This window comes from Montipora capricornis, unplaced genomic scaffold (assembly GCF_036669925.1).
Source record: "Montipora capricornis isolate CH-2021 unplaced genomic scaffold, ASM3666992v2 scaffold_431, whole genome shotgun sequence".
Classification (NCBI taxonomy): Eukaryota; Metazoa; Cnidaria; class Anthozoa; order Scleractinia; family Acroporidae; genus Montipora; species Montipora capricornis.
In genome coordinates, this window is record NW_027180164.1 from 188,787 (window position 1) to 207,753 (window position 18,967).

At 47.5% G+C, this 18,967-nt stretch overlaps 11 non-coding genes and 2 pseudogenes across 11 annotated transcripts; 3 read left to right on the top strand and 10 right to left on the bottom strand.

Annotated features, from left to right (window-relative positions):
- Nucleotides 1-1,007: 1,007 nt before the first annotated feature.
- On the bottom strand, nucleotides 1,008-1,171 carry LOC138035699 (U1 spliceosomal RNA). Its single transcript, XR_011129695.1, has one exon. It is a non-coding gene; the product is annotated as a U1 spliceosomal RNA (small nuclear RNA).
- A 184-nt stretch (nucleotides 1,172-1,355) lies between these two features.
- LOC138035764 (U2 spliceosomal RNA) lies at nucleotides 1,356-1,541 on the bottom strand. Its single transcript, XR_011129744.1, has one exon. It is a non-coding gene; the product is annotated as a U2 spliceosomal RNA (small nuclear RNA).
- An 870-nt stretch (nucleotides 1,542-2,411) lies between these two features.
- LOC138035755 (U2 spliceosomal RNA) lies at nucleotides 2,412-2,615 on the bottom strand (annotated as a pseudogene).
- Nucleotides 2,616-8,264: 5,649 nt separating this feature from the next.
- Nucleotides 8,265-8,383, top strand: LOC138035786 (5S ribosomal RNA). The gene has a single exon (XR_011129764.1). It is a non-coding gene; the product is annotated as a 5S ribosomal RNA (ribosomal RNA).
- A 1,041-nt stretch (nucleotides 8,384-9,424) lies between these two features.
- On the bottom strand, nucleotides 9,425-9,588 carry LOC138035802 (U1 spliceosomal RNA). The gene has a single exon (XR_011129779.1). It is a non-coding gene; the product is annotated as a U1 spliceosomal RNA (small nuclear RNA).
- A 184-nt stretch (nucleotides 9,589-9,772) lies between these two features.
- LOC138035725 (U2 spliceosomal RNA) lies at nucleotides 9,773-9,963 on the bottom strand. Its single transcript, XR_011129719.1, has one exon. It is a non-coding gene; the product is annotated as a U2 spliceosomal RNA (small nuclear RNA).
- Nucleotides 9,964-10,265: 302 nt separating this feature from the next.
- LOC138035787 (5S ribosomal RNA) lies at nucleotides 10,266-10,384 on the top strand. Its single transcript, XR_011129765.1, has one exon. It is a non-coding gene; the product is annotated as a 5S ribosomal RNA (ribosomal RNA).
- Nucleotides 10,385-11,422: 1,038 nt separating this feature from the next.
- On the bottom strand, nucleotides 11,423-11,586 carry LOC138035700 (U1 spliceosomal RNA). Its single transcript, XR_011129696.1, has one exon. It is a non-coding gene; the product is annotated as a U1 spliceosomal RNA (small nuclear RNA).
- Nucleotides 11,587-11,774: 188 nt separating this feature from the next.
- LOC138035734 (U2 spliceosomal RNA) lies at nucleotides 11,775-11,971 on the bottom strand. Its single transcript, XR_011129728.1, has one exon. It is a non-coding gene; the product is annotated as a U2 spliceosomal RNA (small nuclear RNA).
- A 302-nt stretch (nucleotides 11,972-12,273) lies between these two features.
- Nucleotides 12,274-12,392, top strand: LOC138035788 (5S ribosomal RNA). The gene has a single exon (XR_011129766.1). It is a non-coding gene; the product is annotated as a 5S ribosomal RNA (ribosomal RNA).
- Nucleotides 12,393-13,432: 1,040 nt separating this feature from the next.
- Nucleotides 13,433-13,596, bottom strand: LOC138035701 (U1 spliceosomal RNA). Its single transcript, XR_011129697.1, has one exon. It is a non-coding gene; the product is annotated as a U1 spliceosomal RNA (small nuclear RNA).
- A 184-nt stretch (nucleotides 13,597-13,780) lies between these two features.
- On the bottom strand, nucleotides 13,781-13,966 carry LOC138035766 (U2 spliceosomal RNA). The gene has a single exon (XR_011129746.1). It is a non-coding gene; the product is annotated as a U2 spliceosomal RNA (small nuclear RNA).
- An 870-nt stretch (nucleotides 13,967-14,836) lies between these two features.
- On the bottom strand, nucleotides 14,837-15,040 carry LOC138035756 (U2 spliceosomal RNA; annotated as a pseudogene).
- Nucleotides 15,041-18,967: the final 3,927 nt, after the last annotated feature.

Genomic DNA, 18,967 nt, shown 5'->3' on the forward strand with positions numbered 1-18,967 from the left:
AAAGAATCTCAGTTCCCCCACCAAAGAAAGTTCCAATACAGCTTTTTTTAAACACAACATGTCAAGCAAATGTCAAAAATGAGAAATGCAACAAAAACAAAATAGTTCACACGGGAAAGGCGAACTTATATTCCCGAGGGAGCGCGTGCGCGCGAGATCTTATCAAACAAGGTTTATGACATCAAAGCTATCTTTTTGTCTGAGCAAAGAACAGGACACGGCAAGTGTGAAATTGACGCACTGTTATGCATTGGATGAAAAGACAAACTAGTTAGTGGGGAACATGTGCATACAACGACGGCTAGAAAATTATAAAATTGATCTAGCGAAAACGTGACTTGGTGGAGTTGACATCTTCACTGTTCTCTGCTCAACACGGACAGTATTCACGCCCCATTTGTTCAAAGGGTGAACAACATTATTCAGAAAATAAGTCACTATCCTTCCTGAGTATAATACATTTACTTTCGCGATAACAATTCAATTAATTCATAACACAGAGAAACGACAACGTGCGTGTTGGCCACAGAAATGTAACGCCAACTGCCCTGGCCACTTCTCATGTTACTCAATGCACGCCGGATCGCCAGAAGGCAACATAGTACAAGGGAGGCATAAGAAATCTATCACGCTTACAGATAGGCGATCGAACATTGCAAACATACATCTACTTACGTTTTGCAAACGATGCAAGAGGATAAGTGCTCCATCTGCCCTTCGGTACTTTCTTGTTTCACTCGTCGATCGATCTATCCTCGATGATTTCTCTGCAGCAACGAAGAATGCAAGAAATGAAGTGAGGTTCCGCTCCGCACTGCACCCACCAAATAACTCAAACATTCAACGACATTTCAATTCACGGCAAACTCACCTTGTCCTTGGTTACTCCGTTCCGTTCAGTCCCGTCCCGTCAGTAAACGACAGGGCATCTTTCCATGCTTGCCTGACTGACTGAAATCACACCAACAAACCATCGCATTAGTGCCATTCCTTTCCCGAGGTGGGTGCGGGGACTAGCGCGAACGCAGGTCCCCACTACCAGAAATTATACGCTCGAGTTACCCACATTTGGGGTAATCGCAAGGGTCAACCCAATCGAAGTGCAATGAAAGAGCCTCACCTTGAGAGGACTGCCTCCCTGATCACAGTGCCTCCCGCGTCAGGTAAGTATGAACTTTTTCAGCCTTCCCATGGACCGCAAAACGCAACTGCTCTGCACATAGCTTGTGGTGGCTTCTTGTCGTCCCAGAACCGGTAAGGCAGGCCGGTGACTCCCTCCTTCCTAGGGAAGAGAAGAGAAGGTGGAAGCTGGTCAGTCAGTTGTTTTACTTTCAATTGTTTATTTCTTCCCCGGAGGGAAGTGGGCCACACTCGGAGGTAGTGCTATACCGAGGCAACCCGTGGCCGGGACGAGGCAAGCCTCTTTTCCACGGCCCAGTTCCAAAAATCAGTTTAATATATGAGCTGCTCGATGAGCAGCGCAAAAAAAAGCGCACAACCAAACACAAGACGCAACACAGGGCAGCACAAGGGCGAGCAAAACGAGAAGGCGACACCGGCAATGAAGACACAGCGGGCAGTGAACGACGAGTAGGGGGCGAAGCAAAAACACTGGGCACAACACGGGGAGACGACACAGGCGAAGCAACAGCAGCAGGCGACGACACAGGCGTAGACAACGGAGGCGAAACAGCAGCGGGTGAAGACACCGAACACAAACCACAGGTAGACTCAGCAACAGACTTTACAGGCAGAGCAGCAGCGGACGAGGGCCAAAACAGACGAAGACACAGGCAAGGCAGGAGGGCGACAAGCACCAGACGAAGACGGTAAGCTCAAATATACAGCACGAGTAGACTCAGCGGCAGACTTTCCATAAACAGGCAAAGGAGGAACAGCGGGTGCGGACGACAAACGAACACGGGCAGGATCAGCGGCGGTTAACAGACAAGACAGATCATCAAGGCACACGTTTAAAGGCAAGGACTGATGCGACGACTTCATACTAGAACTGGATGACGAAAAACAGGATACAGAACACAGAACAGAAACAGCCGATGAAGATACCACAAGGGGGGAAATATCAGCTTCCATTCTCAAATTAAAGCCACGGACGGAAGAAAACTCCAGAAAAAAAAATACTCCCGGCCTGGCACCGCGCTCACCCAGCAGGCTTCCGATAGGCACAAAGTCCTAGTGCGTAATAGCCCGCGTCAGGTAAGTATGAACTTTTTCAGCCTTCCCATGGACCGCAAAAACGCAACTGCTCTGCACATAGCTTGTGGTGGCTTCTTGTCGTCCCAGAACCGGTAAGGCAGGCCGGTGACTCCTCCTTTCCTAGGGAAGAGAAGAGAAGGTGGAAGCTGGTCAGTCAGTTGTTTTACTTTCAATTGTTTATTTCTTCCCCGGAGGGAAGTGGGCCACACTCGGAGGTAGTGCTATACCGAGGCAACCGTGGCCGGGACGAGGCAAGCCTCTTTTCCACGGCCCAGTTCCAAAAATCAGTTTAATATATGAGCTGCTCGATGAGCAGCGTATCAGATATTAAGCTGATAAGAACAGATACTTTTTTTTTTTTTTTTTTTTTTTTTTTTTTTCGTTTTATTTACATATATACAGTGGGGCAGGCGGAGGAAGCTCCGCTCGAGCCCTTAATTGACACTAGTAATGTTTAAATGCGAAGTTGAAATGAAAACGAGGCTAAAGTACAATATAGTGTTGACGTACCTATGACTAAGAAAAAATTCTGGAGACACCTCGTTTGATTTACACTCCAGAATGCCAAAAATGCTGAGAAATATTATTGAAAGCGACTTCATAATCTACTAGATTACTAATTTTATTAAGCGGATGAGTGTAAAATTTTTTGATTGTGTTTATTTTTTTGGCAAGTCAGTTGAAAAGGCAAGCCAGGGATCGGGAGCGGCCGAGCGGCCGCGGGGGGGGCCTGGGAGCCCGCCCCTTGCAAGGCCCGGCCCCAAGGCTCGGCCACCACCCTCCGTGTCCCTGCCTAAATGATTAAGCGTAGCTTATCGTTGTCTACGCTACACAATATGCCATATGGGCCCAGATTTCAGGAATTCATTGAGGGGATAAATAGGAGTACGCCGCGGAGAGACGCGTGCGTACCCTTGTTTTATTTTATTGATTACAGCCTGGGCGGACGTACCCTTCTGTTCGAAAGTACGAAGGTTCCGCGCCGCCCAGATTTCATTAAGAGTAATATTAAACAAAAACCTAGAAATTAAGTTCGCTTTGGAGGACTGGTCCATCCTGAGGGAGGCCATGTCCGAAAAAAAACTAGAGCTGGACTTAGAGTAAAAGCTTTAGAATAAAAAGGATGTATGATTTGAAAAACCCACGCCCACACCTGGGGTGCATTATTGCATTCACAGAAGGCGTGAGAGAAAGATTCGGTAAGGCCACAGGTGGCACAACGCTCGCTAACTCGGAGCCGGCGCCACCGTTTTAGAAACGCCCGAGTTTTAATAACTCCATGGGCCAAGCGCCACGCGATATCAGCTTCCCAATTAGTACTCAGACCACCATATATACTGCTCGGCCAGATGTTGCGCCAAGGTAAAGTGATGGACAGTTTCCCCTCCCAAGGCGAATGTGCAAGGCAGTCGCCGGGTGAGGGGTTTCACGAGTTTTCTCGTAGAAGGTTTTAACGGTATAGTCTGGTAGCAGGGTTAGATCTAGATTAAGGCGGTCAACCGCTGTGAGGATGTGTTGATAATACAAAGGGGGATGACCCCCGATGTATTTCGGTACACAGAGTTTGACCTCAGGAAAGACCAGCTTTTAGTCGTACGACTCAAGGCTAAGCCAATCCAGAATCTAGCGAAGTAGACCCACTTTAGAGTCGCAAGTTTGGTCCCCTATACAGGGAACCCAACGCAATTTTAGGGCCCGGGCCTTCTCTTGCGGGTTGACAACTGCCAGGCCTCCTTGAGCTAAGGGGAGCTGACATGTCGACCTCGCCACCAGTTCTGTCTTGCTGTTCCACAAGAAGTCATAGATCGCTTTATTAACTCTTGTGTGAACCCATTCGGGCATCGGGTAAACTGAAGCTGTGTACCAGAGTCCCGAGGCGCCCAGAATGTTGGTAATTAGCGCTTTACCGCGTAGCGATAAAGTGCGTTGTTTCCAAAGGTTAAGGCGATTCACCAATTTAGATAAGCGATTATCCCAGTTAGCGTGATCCAGGTTTTCGTTACCAAAATACAACCCAAGGATTTTAAGCTTGTCTGTTACCATGTGTGATGTTTACAGGGCCGGTTGGCCGACCGGCTGATCTGCCAATCCACAAGCCCTCGGTTTTTGTGTTGCATTAAGGCGCGAACCAGATCCCCTTTTCGAAGATGTTGACAATGTGAAAACATTGTGTGATGGAATAATCGTTAGCTAAAATTAGCGTCGTGTCATCAGCGTACTGTGACACTTTACTTTGTTGTTGGTTTGAACCGGGGATTTGAATTCCCTCGATCGTTTCGTCCCGGCGAATCGCTTGACCTAAGGTTTCAACTACCAAGCAGTACAGTAGCGGTGATAGCGGGCAACCTTGCCGAACGCCTCGTTCGAGGCGAAAAGGCGAAAAGAAAGCCAGCCATTGTTAAATGACGTTAGAGGTGATGTCGTTATAAACAACATCAACCCAACGGCGGAAATGAGGCCGAAATTGAAACGAGTTAAACACGCGTTGTAGAAACCCGTGGTTAACTCGGTCAAAAGCCTTTTCCTGATCCAGACTAATAATAGCGGCCGATAGTTTCTTTGTGTTTTCACATAGTCAATAGTGTCCCCCGTGTAAAAAGAGATTCTCGTAGATACTACGATCCGGAATACCGCAAGTTTGATCTTTGTTTATGATCCGTGGGTAGAACATGACGTAATCTATTTGCTAACACTTTTGTACAGATCTTGTAGTCAGTGTTTAGTAAGGAAATAGGTCGCCAGTTCTTAAGCTCGAGTGGATCATCTTTCTTATATAAGAGACGAATGATCCCTCGGCGTTGGGTCTCAGACAAAGAGCCGTGTTGAAAGGAATAATTTAGTATTTCCACCAAATCAGGTCCTATCAAGCCCCAGAAACGGCGATAAAATTCAACCGGTAAGCCGTCGCTCCCCGGGGACTTGTTTGTTGACATTTGTGAAGCCGCTTCGAAACACTCAGCGAGTGTAAGTTCGCCTTCACAAAGTGCCTGATCGTCGCTAGTCAGAAACTGGTCTAATTGTTCTAATAGCCAGTCTTGGCTTTCCAGGTCGACCGGTTCGGCAGTGTAGAGATTTTTGGTAAAAATCTCTGCATTCCCGAAGAATGTTTTTTATCGGACGTGACTGAGGTGTTATTGACACGTAATTCAGAAATTGCATTCCGTGACTGACGCTTGTTTTCGAGTTGGAAGAAATACCTCGTCGGTTTTTCTCCCATCTCGATCCATTGCTCTTTGCTACGGATCATAGCCCCTTCTACGGCGCGATCATCGATTGTTTTGAGTAGATCTTTGATCTCTGCAAGGCGAACGTGATCGGCGGCGGTGTTTGAATTACCGCGAGCTGTTATAAGCCGGAACTCGTGTTCTAAATTGGATTTTTTCTCGCCTTCTCTCACGGCTTTGTTCAATGCTGTGGGAGATGGCGATTTCTTTTAGCTGTAATTTACCAGCGTCCCACCAGATCCGTGGATCGGTGAAAGCCGGTTTGTTGTCTTGCCAGGCCGGCCAGAAATTATTTACAGCTGAACAGAAAGATTCTGATTTTAACAGCTGAGTGTTAAAATTTCAGACGCCACGTCCTCTCGGGTTTGAATTTCCGAGCGTGACCTTTAGACTAATGATATGATGGTCTGAGTACCCAAAGGAGTTGCATTTAAAATTGGTGATGCGTGATCTCCAAGCCTGGGAGTATAGAAACCGATCCAGCCGGCAGCCCACACTGTGAGGGCCGTTAAACCATGTAAACAAACGCCCGGTAGGGAAATTAACACGATAATAGTCTTCTAAATTTAAAGAGTCAGTGAAAGCATGGAGTTGTGTGACAGCCCTGTCTCCAAAGCTGTCATCGCCGCCCCATTTGTCTAGCTGAATATCTGGAACACAATTAAAATCGCCGACCACAAAGGTGTCGAGATTCGGAAATGGGAAACGCCAGAGGTTGTCAAAAAAATAATTCACGTTCTGCGTGGAGGTTTGGCGCGTACACGTTGACAACTTGGAAAAAACATTTATCAAATTCGAGTTTAACAGTAATGACCCGGCCGGCCAAATCGGTGTGGAAATCGGCGATTTTCACTGAACTGTTCGGATGAACAAGCACAGCAACTCCCGCCGATCTATTTGAACCTGGAGACCACGCGCACTGGCCTCCCCAATCATTCTCCCAAGCCTTACCGGAAAGGGAGTCGGCAAGGTGTGTTTCTTGCAGAAAAAATAAATCAGAATTTAGGGATTTTAGGGATTCAAAAACTTTGACTCGTTTATGGCGTTCGGCGATGCCGTTAACATTAACAGAAACTATCGAGACAGCCATAGTGACGAGTACGAGGAAAAAAACTATGTTATGTCTTAACATTAACATAATGATAACAACAAAAGGGGAATAAACTGGTATCACTTAACGTTTAAAATAAGGTCGGTTGATCCCTACGTAAATCCTCACAGATAGTCATGAGACTAGCAAAGGCGTCCGCTTTGAGTGTTCCTCTCAAGGTCTGCCACTTTTCCTTTTCCTTGTCGTTTACATTGTTTCTGGACACCTTTCGAGGATCCGCGTCCGCGAAGTTGCCGAGTAGATGTTGGAGGTAAAAGGAACGGATGGAGTAAAAACGGTCGCCGTCCACATGATGCATGAGTTTGGTCCTAGCTGGACCGCGTTCCTTTAGTGCCTGAAGAAAGGCCTTTTCAAAAACAGCAATCTGCTCGCTAGCTATAGTCTTTTTTGCCGAGGGGTTGTCATCTTTGACTGGCGAGGAGGGTGGGCGTTTACGCGTGACTTCGGAAGAATCTTGAGATTCAGAAAATAAGACCTGCGTTACTGCGTTTCGCATAGCTTGTCGGCGTGGCGGTTTCTTCTGATTGCGATGGCGCAGTGTCCATAGTGTCCTCGGTTGGTGCCGGTGTTTGAGGCGTCTCAGAGTTGCTCGCGATATTATCCCCGGGGGGCGAAGGATTTCTTCGAGGCCTCGCTTTTTGCGGGCAGTGTTGGACCACATGCTCAGCCGAACCACAGCGATAACATGTAATGGGTTGCCCCGTATATTTGAAATGGATTTCGACGCCGTTGGTGACGATTTTCCGAGGGAGATCCTTGTCCAGAGAGATGAACTCGGCCACGCGAATTCCGCGCTCAATGTGCGAGAAGCCCTCCTCGTTGTAATAAAGACGCCTGAGAGCGTCGGTCTTCAACTTGCCGTAACCTTTAAGAAAAGACACGAGATCCAAGTCCGGGTATTCCACAGACACAAAAATTGACACATGAATTGAGCGAGCCCCGAGGAGTCGCAACGGTTTTTAACGGTTGTTTTCGTAGTCGAAGCCAGCCTGGGCCAGACGTGACGCATTTTCTGTAGTATCCAAAGTGATGTCGAAGCATTTGCCTCCGAACATGGGGACAACGCCAGTAATTGAAGGCTGGAAAGCCGGTAAGGATCGGACGAGCGTAAGAGCATCTAGCTCCATTCCATCTTCTACAATGAGGCGGACCGAACGCTTGTGAGCGAACGCATTGCGAGGTCTCGCGCGGCCATCTTCAATACGCCACTCCGAAAACGTCAGGAAATCCAAAAAAAAAAAAAACTTGTTACGGACTCCAAATACTCCAAAAGGCTGGGCAAAAACACACTAGAAACTTCCTCAGACGAAAAAAACCGGTGATCCGGGACGCGAAAAGACTAAAAAATTCTCAAAACTTTCGGAGCTAAGACCCACGCGTGATCTTAGCCAAAAGGCCGAGAAGCGATGCCATAACATGCTCGCAGCAGACGGAGTGCTGCTAGTCTCCTGGTCGCGAGATATGGTGGTCTGATTGTAATCCGTCCCAAGTAGGGAATCTACAAAGCCAACCTGAAAACGAGGCGAGGCGCACACAAAACGATTGTCTACTTGTACAGTGGATGGACGGACGGACGGACGGCAGGCAGCCACAGCCACCAGGACTGCATGGCATTTGCGTTGACGGCAAGAGGGACAAATCCACATGGTGTTTCCTCCGACCTCTTTTTTCACTTTCCCTTATAAAGAGTAAATTTTCACGGCAAATTACTTGTCTACGACCATACCACAGGGAAAACACCGGTTCTCGTCCGATCACCGAAGTTAAGCCCTGTCGGGCGGGGTTAGTACTTGGATGGGAGACCGCCTGGGAATACCCCGTGTTGTAGGCTTCCCTTTTTCGTTCTATCCAGTTCATCATCTCAAAGAATCTCAGTTCCCCCACCAAAGAAAGTTCCAATACAGCTTTTTTTAAAACACAACATGTCAAGCAAATGTCAAAAATGAGAAATGCAACAAAAACAAAATAGTTCACACGGGAAAAGGCGAACTTATATTCCCGAGGGAGCGCGTGCGCGCGAGATCTTATCAAACAAGGTTTATGACATCAAAGCTATCTTTTTGTCTGAGCAAAGAACAGGACACGGCAAGTGTGAAATTGACGCACTGTTATGCATTGGATGAAAAGACAAACTAGTTAGTGGGGAACATGTGCATACAACGACGGCTAGAAAATTATAAAATTGATCTAGCGAAAACGTGACTTGGTGGAGTTGACATCTTCACTGTTCTCTGCTCAACACGGACAGTATTCACGCCCCATTTGTTCAAAGGGTGAACAACATTATTCAGAAAATAAGTCACTATCCTTCCTGAGTATAATACATTACTTTCGCGATAACAATTCAATTAATTCATAACACAGAGAAACGACAACGTGCGTGTTGGCCACAGAAATGTAACGCCAACTGCCCTGGCCACTTCTCATGTTACTCAATGCACGCCGGATCGCCAGAAGGCAACAATAGTACAAGGGAGGCATAAGAAATCTATCACGCTTACAGATAGGCGATCGAACATTGCAAACATACATCTACTTACGTTTTGCAAACGATGCAAGAGGATAAGTGCTCCATCTGCCCTTCGGTACTTTCTTGTTTCACTCGTCGATCGATCTATCCTCGATGATTTCTCTGCAGCAACGAAGAATGCAAGAAATGAAGTGAGGTTCCGCTCCGCACTGCACCCACCAAATAACTCAAACATTCAACGACATTTCAATTCACGGCAAAACTCACCTTGTCCTTGGTTACTCCGTTCCGTTCAGTCCCGTCCCGTCAGTAAACGACAGGGCATCTTCCATGCTTGCCTGACTGACTGAAATCACACCAACAAACCATCGCATTAGTGCCATTCCTTTCCCGAGGTGGGTGCGGGGACTAGCGCGAACGCAGGTCCCCACTACCAGAAATTATACGCTCGAGTTACCCACATTGGGGTAATCGCAAGGGTCAACCCCAATCGAAGTGCAATGAAAGAGCCTCACCTTGAGAGGACTGCCTCCCTGATCACAGTGCCTCCCGCGTCAGGTAAGTATGAACTTTTTCAGCCTTCCCATGGACCGCAAAACGCAACTGCTCTGCACATAGCTTGTGGTGGCTTCTTGTCGTCCCAGAACCGGTAAGGCAGGCCGGTGACTCCCTCCTTCCTAGGGAAGAGAAGAGAAGGTGGAAGCTGGTCAGTCAGTTGTTTTACTTTCAATTGTTTATTTCTTCCCCGGAGGGAAGTGGGCCACACTCGGAGGTAGTGCTATACCGAGGCAACCCGTGGCCGGGACGAGGCAAGCCTCTTTTCCACGGCCCAGTTCCAAAATCAGTTTAATATATGAGCTGCTCGATGAGCAGCGTATCAGATATTAAGCTGATAAGAACAGATACTACACTTGATCTTAGCCAAAAGGCCGAGAAGCGATGCCATAACATGCTCGCAGCAGACGGAGTGCTGCTAGTCTCCTGGTCGCGAGATATGGTGGTCTGATTGTAATCCGTCCCAAGTAGGGAATCTACAAAGCCAACCTGAAAACGAGGCCGGCGCACACAACGATTGTCTACTTGTACAGTGGATGGACGGACGGACGGACGGCAGGCAGCCACAGCCACCAGGACTGCATGGCATTTGCGTTGACGGCAAGAGGACAAATCCACATGGTGTTTTCCTCCGACCTCTTTTTCACTTTCCCCTTATAAAAGAGTAAATTTTCACGGCAAATTATGTGTCTACGACCATACCACAGGGAAAACACCGGTTCTCGTCCGATCACCGAAGTTAAGCCCTGTCGGGCGGGGTTAGTACTTGGATGGGAGACCGCCTGGGAATACCCCGTGTTGTAGGCTTCCCTTTTTCGTTCTATCCAGTTCATCATCTCAAAGAATCTCAGTTCCCCCACCAAAGAAAGTTCCAATACAGCTTTTTTTAAAACACAACATGTCAAGCAAATGTCAAAAATGAGAAATGCAACAAAAACAAAATAGTTCACACGGGAAAGGCGAACTTATATTCCCGAGGGAGCGCGTGCGCGCGAGATCTTATCAAACAAGGTTTATGACATCAAAGCTATCTTTTTGTCTGAGCAAAGAACAGGACACGGCAAGTGTGAAATTGACGCACTGTTATGCATTGGATGAAAAGACAAAACTAGTTAGTGGGGAACATGTGCATACAACGACGGCTAGAAAATTATAAAATTGATCTAGCGAAAACGTGACTTGTGGAGTTGACATCTTCACTGTTCTCTGCTCAACACGGACAGTATTCACGCCCATTTGTTCAAAGGGTGAACAACATTATTCAGAAAATAAGTCACTATCCTTCCTGAGTATAATACATTTACTTTCGCGATAACAATTCAATTAATTCATAACACAGAGAAACGACAACGTGCGTGTTGGCCACAGAAAATGTAACGCCAACTGCCCTGGCCACTTCTCATGTTACTCAATGCACGCCGGATCGCCAGAAGGCACATAGTACAAGGGAGGCATAAGAAATCTATCACGCTACAGATAGGCGATCGAACATTGCAAACATACATCTACTTACGTTTTGCAAACGATGCAAGAGGATAAGTGCTCCATCTGCCCTTCGGTACTTTCTTGTTTCACTCGTCGATCGATCTATCCTCGATGATTTCTCTGCAGCAACGAAGAATGCAAGAAATGAAGTGAGGTTCCGCTCCGCACTGCACCCACCAAATAACTCAAACATTCAACGACATTTCAATTCACGGCAAACTCACCTTGTCCTTGGTTACTCCGTTCCGTTCAGTCCCGTCCCGTCAGTAAACGACAGGGCATCTTTCCATGCTTGCCTGACTGACTGAAATCACACCAACAAACCATCGCATTAGTGCCATTCCTTTCCCGAGGTGGGTGCGGGGACTAGCGCGAACGCAGGTCCCCACTACCAGAAATTATACGCTCGAGTTACCCACATTTGGGGTAATCGCAAGGGTCAACCCAATCGAAGTGCAATGAAAGAGCCTCACCTTGAGAGGACTGCCTCCCTGATCACAGTGCCTCCCGCGTCAGGTAAGTATGAACTTTTTCAGCCTTCCCATGGACCGCAAAACGCAACTGCTCTGCACATAGCTTGTGGGTGGCTTCTTGTCGTCCCAGAACCGGTAAGGCAGGCCGGTGACTCCCTCCTTCCTAGGGAAGAGAAGAGAAGGTGGAAGCTGGTCAGTCAGTTTGTTTTACTTTCAATTGTTTATTTTTCTTCCCCGGAGGGAAGTGGGCCACACTCGGAGGTAGGTAGTGCTATACCGAGGCAACCCGTGGCCGGGACGAGGCAAGCCTCTTTTCCACGGCCCCAGTTCCAAAAATCAGTTTAATATATGAGCTGCTCGATGAGCAGCGTATCAGATATTAAGCTGATAAGAACAGATACTACACTTGATCTTAGCCAAAAGGCCGAGAAGCCGATGCCATAACATGCTCGCAGCAGACGGAGTGCTGCTAGTCTCCTGGTCGCGAGATATGGTGGTCTGATTGTAATCCGTCCCAAGTAGGGAATCTACAAAGCCAACCTGAAAACGAGGCCGGCGCACACAACGATTGTCTACTTGTACAGTGGATGGACGGACGGACGGACGGCAGGCAGCCACAGCCACCAGGACTGCATGGCATTTGCGTTGACGGCAAGAGGACAAATCCACATGGTGTTTCCTCCGACCTCTTTTTCACTTTCCCCTTATAAAAGAGTAAATTTTCACGGCAAATTACTTGTCTACGACCATACCACAGGGAAAACACCGGTTCTCGTCCGATCACCGAAGTTAAGCCCTGTCGGGCGGGGTTAGTACTTGGATGGGAGACCGCCTGGGAATACCCCGTGTTGTAGGCTTCCCTTTTTCGTTCTATCCAGTTCATCATCTCAAAGAATCTCAGTTCCCCCACCAAAGAAAGTTCCAATACAGCTTTTTTTAAAACACAACATGTCAAGCAAATGTCAAAAATGAGAAATGCAACAAAAACAAAATAGTTCACACGGGAAAGGCGAACTTATATTCCCGAGGGAGCGCGTGCGCGCGAGATCTTATCAAACAAGGTTTATGACATCAAAGCTATCTTTTTGTCTGAGCAAAGAACAGGACACGGCAAGTGTGAAATTGACGCACTGTTATGCATTGGATGAAAAGACAAACTAGTTAGTGGGGAACATGTGCATACAACGACGGCTAGAAAATTATAAAATTGATCTAGCGAAAACGTGACTTGGTGGAGTTGACATCTTCACTGTTCTCTGCTCAACACGGACAGTATTCACGCCCCATTTGTTCAAAGGGTGAACAACATTATTCAGAAAATAAGTCACTATCCTTCCTGAGTATAATACATTTACTTTCGCGATAACAATTCAATTAATTCATAACACAGAGAAACGACAACGTGCGTGTTGGCCACAGAAATGTAACGCCAACTGCCCTGGCCACTTCTCATGTTACTCAATGCACGCCGGATCGCCAGAAGGCAACATAGTACAAGGGAGGCATAAGAAATCTATCACGCTTACAGATAGGCGATCGAACATTGCAAACATACATCTACTTACGTTTTGCAAACGATGCAAGAGGATAAGCGCTCCATCTGCCCTACGGTACTTTTTTGTTTCACTCGTAGATCGATCTATCCTTGATGATTTCTCTGCAGCAACGAAGAATGCAAGAAATGAAGTGAGGTTCCGCTCCGCACTGCACCCACCAAATAACTCAAACATTCAACGACATTTCAATTCACGGCAAACTCACCTTGTCCTTGGTTACTCCGTTCCGTTCAGTCCCGTCCCGTCAGTAAACGACAGGGCATCTTTCCATGCTTGCCTGACTGACTGAAATCACACCAACAAACCATCGCATTAGTGCCATTCCTTTCCCGAGGTGGGTGCGGGGACTAGCGCGAACGCAGGTCCCCACTACCAGAAATTATACGCTCGAGTTACCCACATTTGGGGTAATCGCAAGGGTCAACCCAATCGAAGTGCAATGAAAGAGCCTCACCTTGAGAGGACTGCCTCCCTGATCACAGTGCCTCCCGCGTCAGGTAAGTATGAACTTTTTCAGCCTTCCCATGGACCGCAAAACGCAACTGCTCTGCACATAGCTTGTGGTGGCTTCTTGTCGTCCCAGAACCGGTAAGGCAGGCCGGTGACTCCCTCCTTCCTAGGGAAGAGAAGAGAAGGTGGAAGCTGGTCAGTCAGTTGTTTTACTTTCAATTGTTTATTTCTTCCCCGGAGGGAAGTGGGCCACACTCGGAGGTAGTGCTATACCGAGGCAACCCGTGGCCGGGACGAGGCAAGCCTCTTTTCCACGGCCCAGTTCCAAAAATCAGTTTAATATATGAGCTGCTCGATGAGCAGCGCAAAAAAAAGCGCACAACCAAACACAAGACGCAACACAGGGCAGCACAAGGGCGAGCAAAACGAGAAGGCGACACCGGCAATGAAGACACAGCGGGCAGTGAACGACGAGTAGGGGGCGAAGCAAAAACACTGGGCACAACACGGGGAGACGACACAGGCGAAGCAACAGCAGCAGGCGACGACACAGGCGTAGACAACGGAGGCGAAACAGCAGCGGGTGAAGACACCGAACACAAACCACAGGTAGACTCAGCAACAGACTTTACAGGCAGAGCAGCAGCGGACGAGGGCCAAAACAGACGAAGACACAGGCAAGGCAGGAGGGCGACAAGCACCAGACGAAGACGGTAAGCTCAAATATACAGCACGAGTAGACTCAGCGGCAGACTTTCCATAAACAGGCAAAGGAGGAACAGCGGGTGCGGACGACAAACGAACACGGGCAGGATCAGCGGCGGTTAACAGACAAGACAGATCATCAAGGCACACGTTTAAAGGCAAGGACTGATGCGACGACTTCATACTAGAACTGGATGACGAAAAACAGGATACAGAACACAGAACAGAAACAGCCGATGAAGATACCACAAGGGGGGAAATATCAGCTTCCATTCTCAAATTAAAGCCACGGACGGAAGAAAACTCCAGAAAAAAAAATACTCCCGGCCTGGCACCGCGCTCACCCAGCAGGCTTCCGATAGGCACAAAGTCCTAGTGCGTAATAGCCCGCGTCAGGTAAGTATGAACTTTTTCAGCCTTCCCATGGACCGCAAAAACGCAACTGCTCTGCACATAGCTTGTGGTGGCTTCTTGTCGTCCCAGAACCGGTAAGGCAGGCCGGTGACTCCTCCTTTCCTAGGGAAGAGAAGAGAAGGTGGAAGCTGGTCAGTCAGTTGTTTTACTTTCAATTGTTTATTTCTTCCCCGGAGGGAAGTGGGCCACACTCGGAGGTAGTGCTATACCGAGGCAACCGTGGCCGGGACGAGGCAAGCCTCTTTTCCACGGCCCAGTTCCAAAAATCAGTTTAATATATGAGCTGCTCGATGAGCAGCGTATCAGATATTAAGCTGATAAGAACAGATACTTTTTTTTTTTTTTTTTTTTTTTTTTTTTTTCGTTTTATTTACATATATACAGTGGGGCAGGCGGAGGAAGCTCCGCTCGAGCCCTTAATTGACACTAGTAATGTTTAAATGCGAAGTTGAAATGAAAACGAGGCTAAAGTACAATATAGTGTTGACGTACCTATGACTAAGAAAAAATTCTGGAGACACCTCGTTTGATTTACACTCCAGAATGCCAAAAATGCTGAGAAATATTATTGAAAGCGACTTCATAATCTACTAGATTACTAATTTTATTAAGCGGATGAGTGTAAAATTTTTTGATTGTGTTTATTTTTTTGGCAAGTCAGTTGAAAAGGCAAGCCAGGGATCGGGAGCGGCCGAGCGGCCGCGGGGGGGGCCTGGGAGCCCGCCCCTTGCAAGGCCCGGCCCCAAGGCTCGGCCACCACCCTCCGTGTCCCTGCCTAAATGATTAAGCGTAGCTTATCGTTGTCTACGCTACACAATATGCCATATGGGCCCAGATTTCAGGAATTCATTGAGGGGATAAATAGGAGTACGCCGCGGAGAGACGCGTGCGTACCCTTGTTTTATTTTATTGATTACAGCCTGGGCGGACGTACCCTTCTGTTCGAAAGTACGAAGGTTCCGCGCCGCCCAGATTTCATTAAGAGTAATATTAAACAAAAACCTAGAAATTAAGTTCGCTTTGGAGGACTGGTCCATCCTGAGGGAGGCCATGTCCGAAAAAAAACTAGAGCTGGACTTAGAGTAAAAGCTTTAGAATAAAAAGGATGTATGATTTGAAAAACCCACGCCCACACCTGGGGTGCATTATTGCATTCACAGAAGGCGTGAGAGAAAGATTCGGTAAGGCCACAGGTGGCACAACGCTCGCTAACTCGGAGCCGGCGCCACCGTTTTAGAAACGCCCGAGTTTTAATAACTCCATGGGCCAAGCGCCACGCGATATCAGCTTCCCAATTAGTACTCAGACCACCATATATACTGCTCGGCCAGATGTTGCGCCAAGGTAAAGTGATGGACAGTTTCCCCTCCCAAGGCGAATGTGCAAGGCAGTCGCCGGGTGAGGGGTTTCACGAGTTTTCTCGTAGAAGGTTTTAACGGTATAGTCTGGTAGCAGGGTTAGATCTAGATTAAGGCGGTCAACCGCTGTGAGGATGTGTTGATAATACAAAGGGGGATGACCCCCGATGTATTTCGGTACACAGAGTTTGACCTCAGGAAAGACCAGCTTTTAGTCGTACGACTCAAGGCTAAGCCAATCCAGAATCTAGCGAAGTAGACCCACTTTAGAGTCGCAAGTTTGGTCCCCTATACAGGGAACCCAACGCAATTTTAGGGCCCGGGCCTTCTCTTGCGGGTTGACAACTGCCAGGCCTCCTTGAGCTAAGGGGAGCTGACATGTCGACCTCGCCACCAGTTCTGTCTTGCTGTTCCACAAGAAGTCATAGATCGCTTTATTAACTCTTGTGTGAACCCATTCGGGCATCGGGTAAACTGAAGCTGTGTACCAGAGTCCCGAGGCGCCCAGAATGTTGGTAATTAGCGCTTTACCGCGTAGCGATAAAGTGCGTTGTTTCCAAAGGTTAAGGCGATTCACCAATTTAGATAAGCGATTATCCCAGTTAGCGTGATCCAGGTTTTCGTTACCAAAATACAACCCAAGGATTTTAAGCTTGTCTGTTACCATGTGTGATGTTTACAGGGCCGGTTGGCCGACCGGCTGATCTGCCAATCCACAAGCCCTCGGTTTTTGTGTTGCATTAAGGCGCGAACCAGATCCCCTTTTCGAAGATGTTGACAATGTGAAAACATTGTGTGATGGAATAATCGTTAGCTAAAATTAGCGTCGTGTCATCAGCGTACTGTGACACTTTACTTTGTTGTTGGTTTGAACCGGGGATTTGAATTCCCTCGATCGTTTCGTCCCGGCGAATCGCTTGACCTAAGGTTTCAACTACCAAGCAGTACAGTAGCGGTGATAGCGGGCAACCTTGCCGAACGCCTCGTTCGAGGCGAAAAGGCGAAAAGAAAGCCAGCCATTGTTAAATGACGTTAGAGGTGATGTCGTTATAAACAACATCAACCCAACGGCGGAAATGAGGCCGAAATTGAAACGAGTTAAACACGCGTTGTAGAAACCCGTGGTTAACTCGGTCAAAAGCCTTTTCCTGATCCAGACTAATAATAGCGGCCGATAGTTTCTTTGTGTTTTCACATAGTCAATAGTGTCCCCCGTGTAAAAAGAGATTCTCGTAGATACTACGATCCGGAATACCGCAAGTTTGATCTTTGTTTATGATCCGTGGGTAGAACATGACGTAATCTATTTGCTAACACTTTTGTACAGATCTTGTAGTCAGTGTTTAGTAAGGAAATAGGTCGCCAGTTCTTAAGCTCGAGTGGATCATCTTTCTTATATAAGAGACGAATGATCCCTCGGCGTTGGGTCTCAGACAAAGAGCCGTGTTGAAAGGAATAATTTAGTATTTCCACCAAATCAGGTCCTATCAAGCCCCAGAAACGGCGATAAAATTCAACCGGTAAGCCGTCGCTCCCCGGGGACTTGTTTGTTGACATTTGTGAAGCCGCTTCGAAACACTCAGCGAGTGTAAGTTCGCCTTCACAAAGTGCCTGATCGTCGCTAGTCAGAAACTGGTCTAATTGTTCTAATAGCCAGTCTTGGCTTTCCAGGTCGACCGGTTCGGCAGTGTAGAGATTTTTGGTAAAAATCTCTGCATTCCCGAAGAATGTTTTTTATCGGACGTGACTGAGGTGTTATTGACACGTAATTCAGAAATTGCATTCCGTGACTGACGCTTGTTTTCGAGTTGGAAGAAATACCTCGTCGGTTTTTCTCCCATCTCGATCCATTGCTCTTTGCTACGGATCATAGCCCCTTCTACGGCGCGATCATCGATTGTTTTGAGTAGATCTTTGATCTCTGCAAGGCGAACGTGATCGGCGGCGGTGTTTGAATTACCGCGAGCTGTTATAAGCCGGAACTCGTGTTCTAAATTGGATTTTTTCTCGCCTTCTCTCACGGCTTTGTTCAATGCTGTGGGAGATGGCGATTTCTTTTAGCTGTAATTTACCAGCGTCCCACCAGATCCGTGGATCGGTGAAAGCCGGTTTGTTGTCTTGCCAGGCCGGCCAGAAATTATTTACAGCTGAACAGAAAGATTCTGATTTTAACAGCTGAGTGTTAAAATTTCAGACGCCACGTCCTCTCGGGTTTGAATTTCCGAGCGTGACCTTTAGACTAATGATATGATGGTCTGAGTACCCAAAGGAGTTGCATTTAAAATTGGTGATGCGTGATCTCCAAGCCTGGGAGTATAGAAACCGATCCAGCCGGCAGCCCACACTGTGAGGGCCGTTAAACCATGTAAACAAACGCCCGGTAGGGAAATTAACACGATAATAGTCTTCTAAATTTAAAGAGTCAGTGAAAGCATGGAGTTGTGTGACAGCCCTGTCTCCAAAGCTGTCATCGCCGCCCCATTTGTCTAGCTGAATATCTGGAACACAATTAAAATCGCCGACCACAAAGGTGTCGAGATTCGGAAATGGGAAACGCCAGAGGTTGTCAAAAAAATAATTCACGTTCTGCGTGGAGGTTTGGCGCGTACACGTTGACAACTTGGAAAAAACATTTATCAAATTCGAGTTTAACAGTAATGACCCGGCCGGCCAAATCGGTGTGGAAATCGGCGATTTTCACTGAACTGTTCGGATGAACAAGCACAGCAACTCCCGCCGATCTATTTGAACCTGGAGACCACGCGCACTGGCCTCCCCAATCATTCTCCCAAGCCTTACCGGAAAGGGAGTCGGCAAGGTGTGTTTCTTGCAGAAAAAATAAATCAGAATTTAGGGATTTTAGGGATTCAAAAACTTTGACTCGTTTATGGCGTTCGGCGATGCCGTTAACATTAACAGAAACTATCGAGACAGCCATAGTGACGAGTA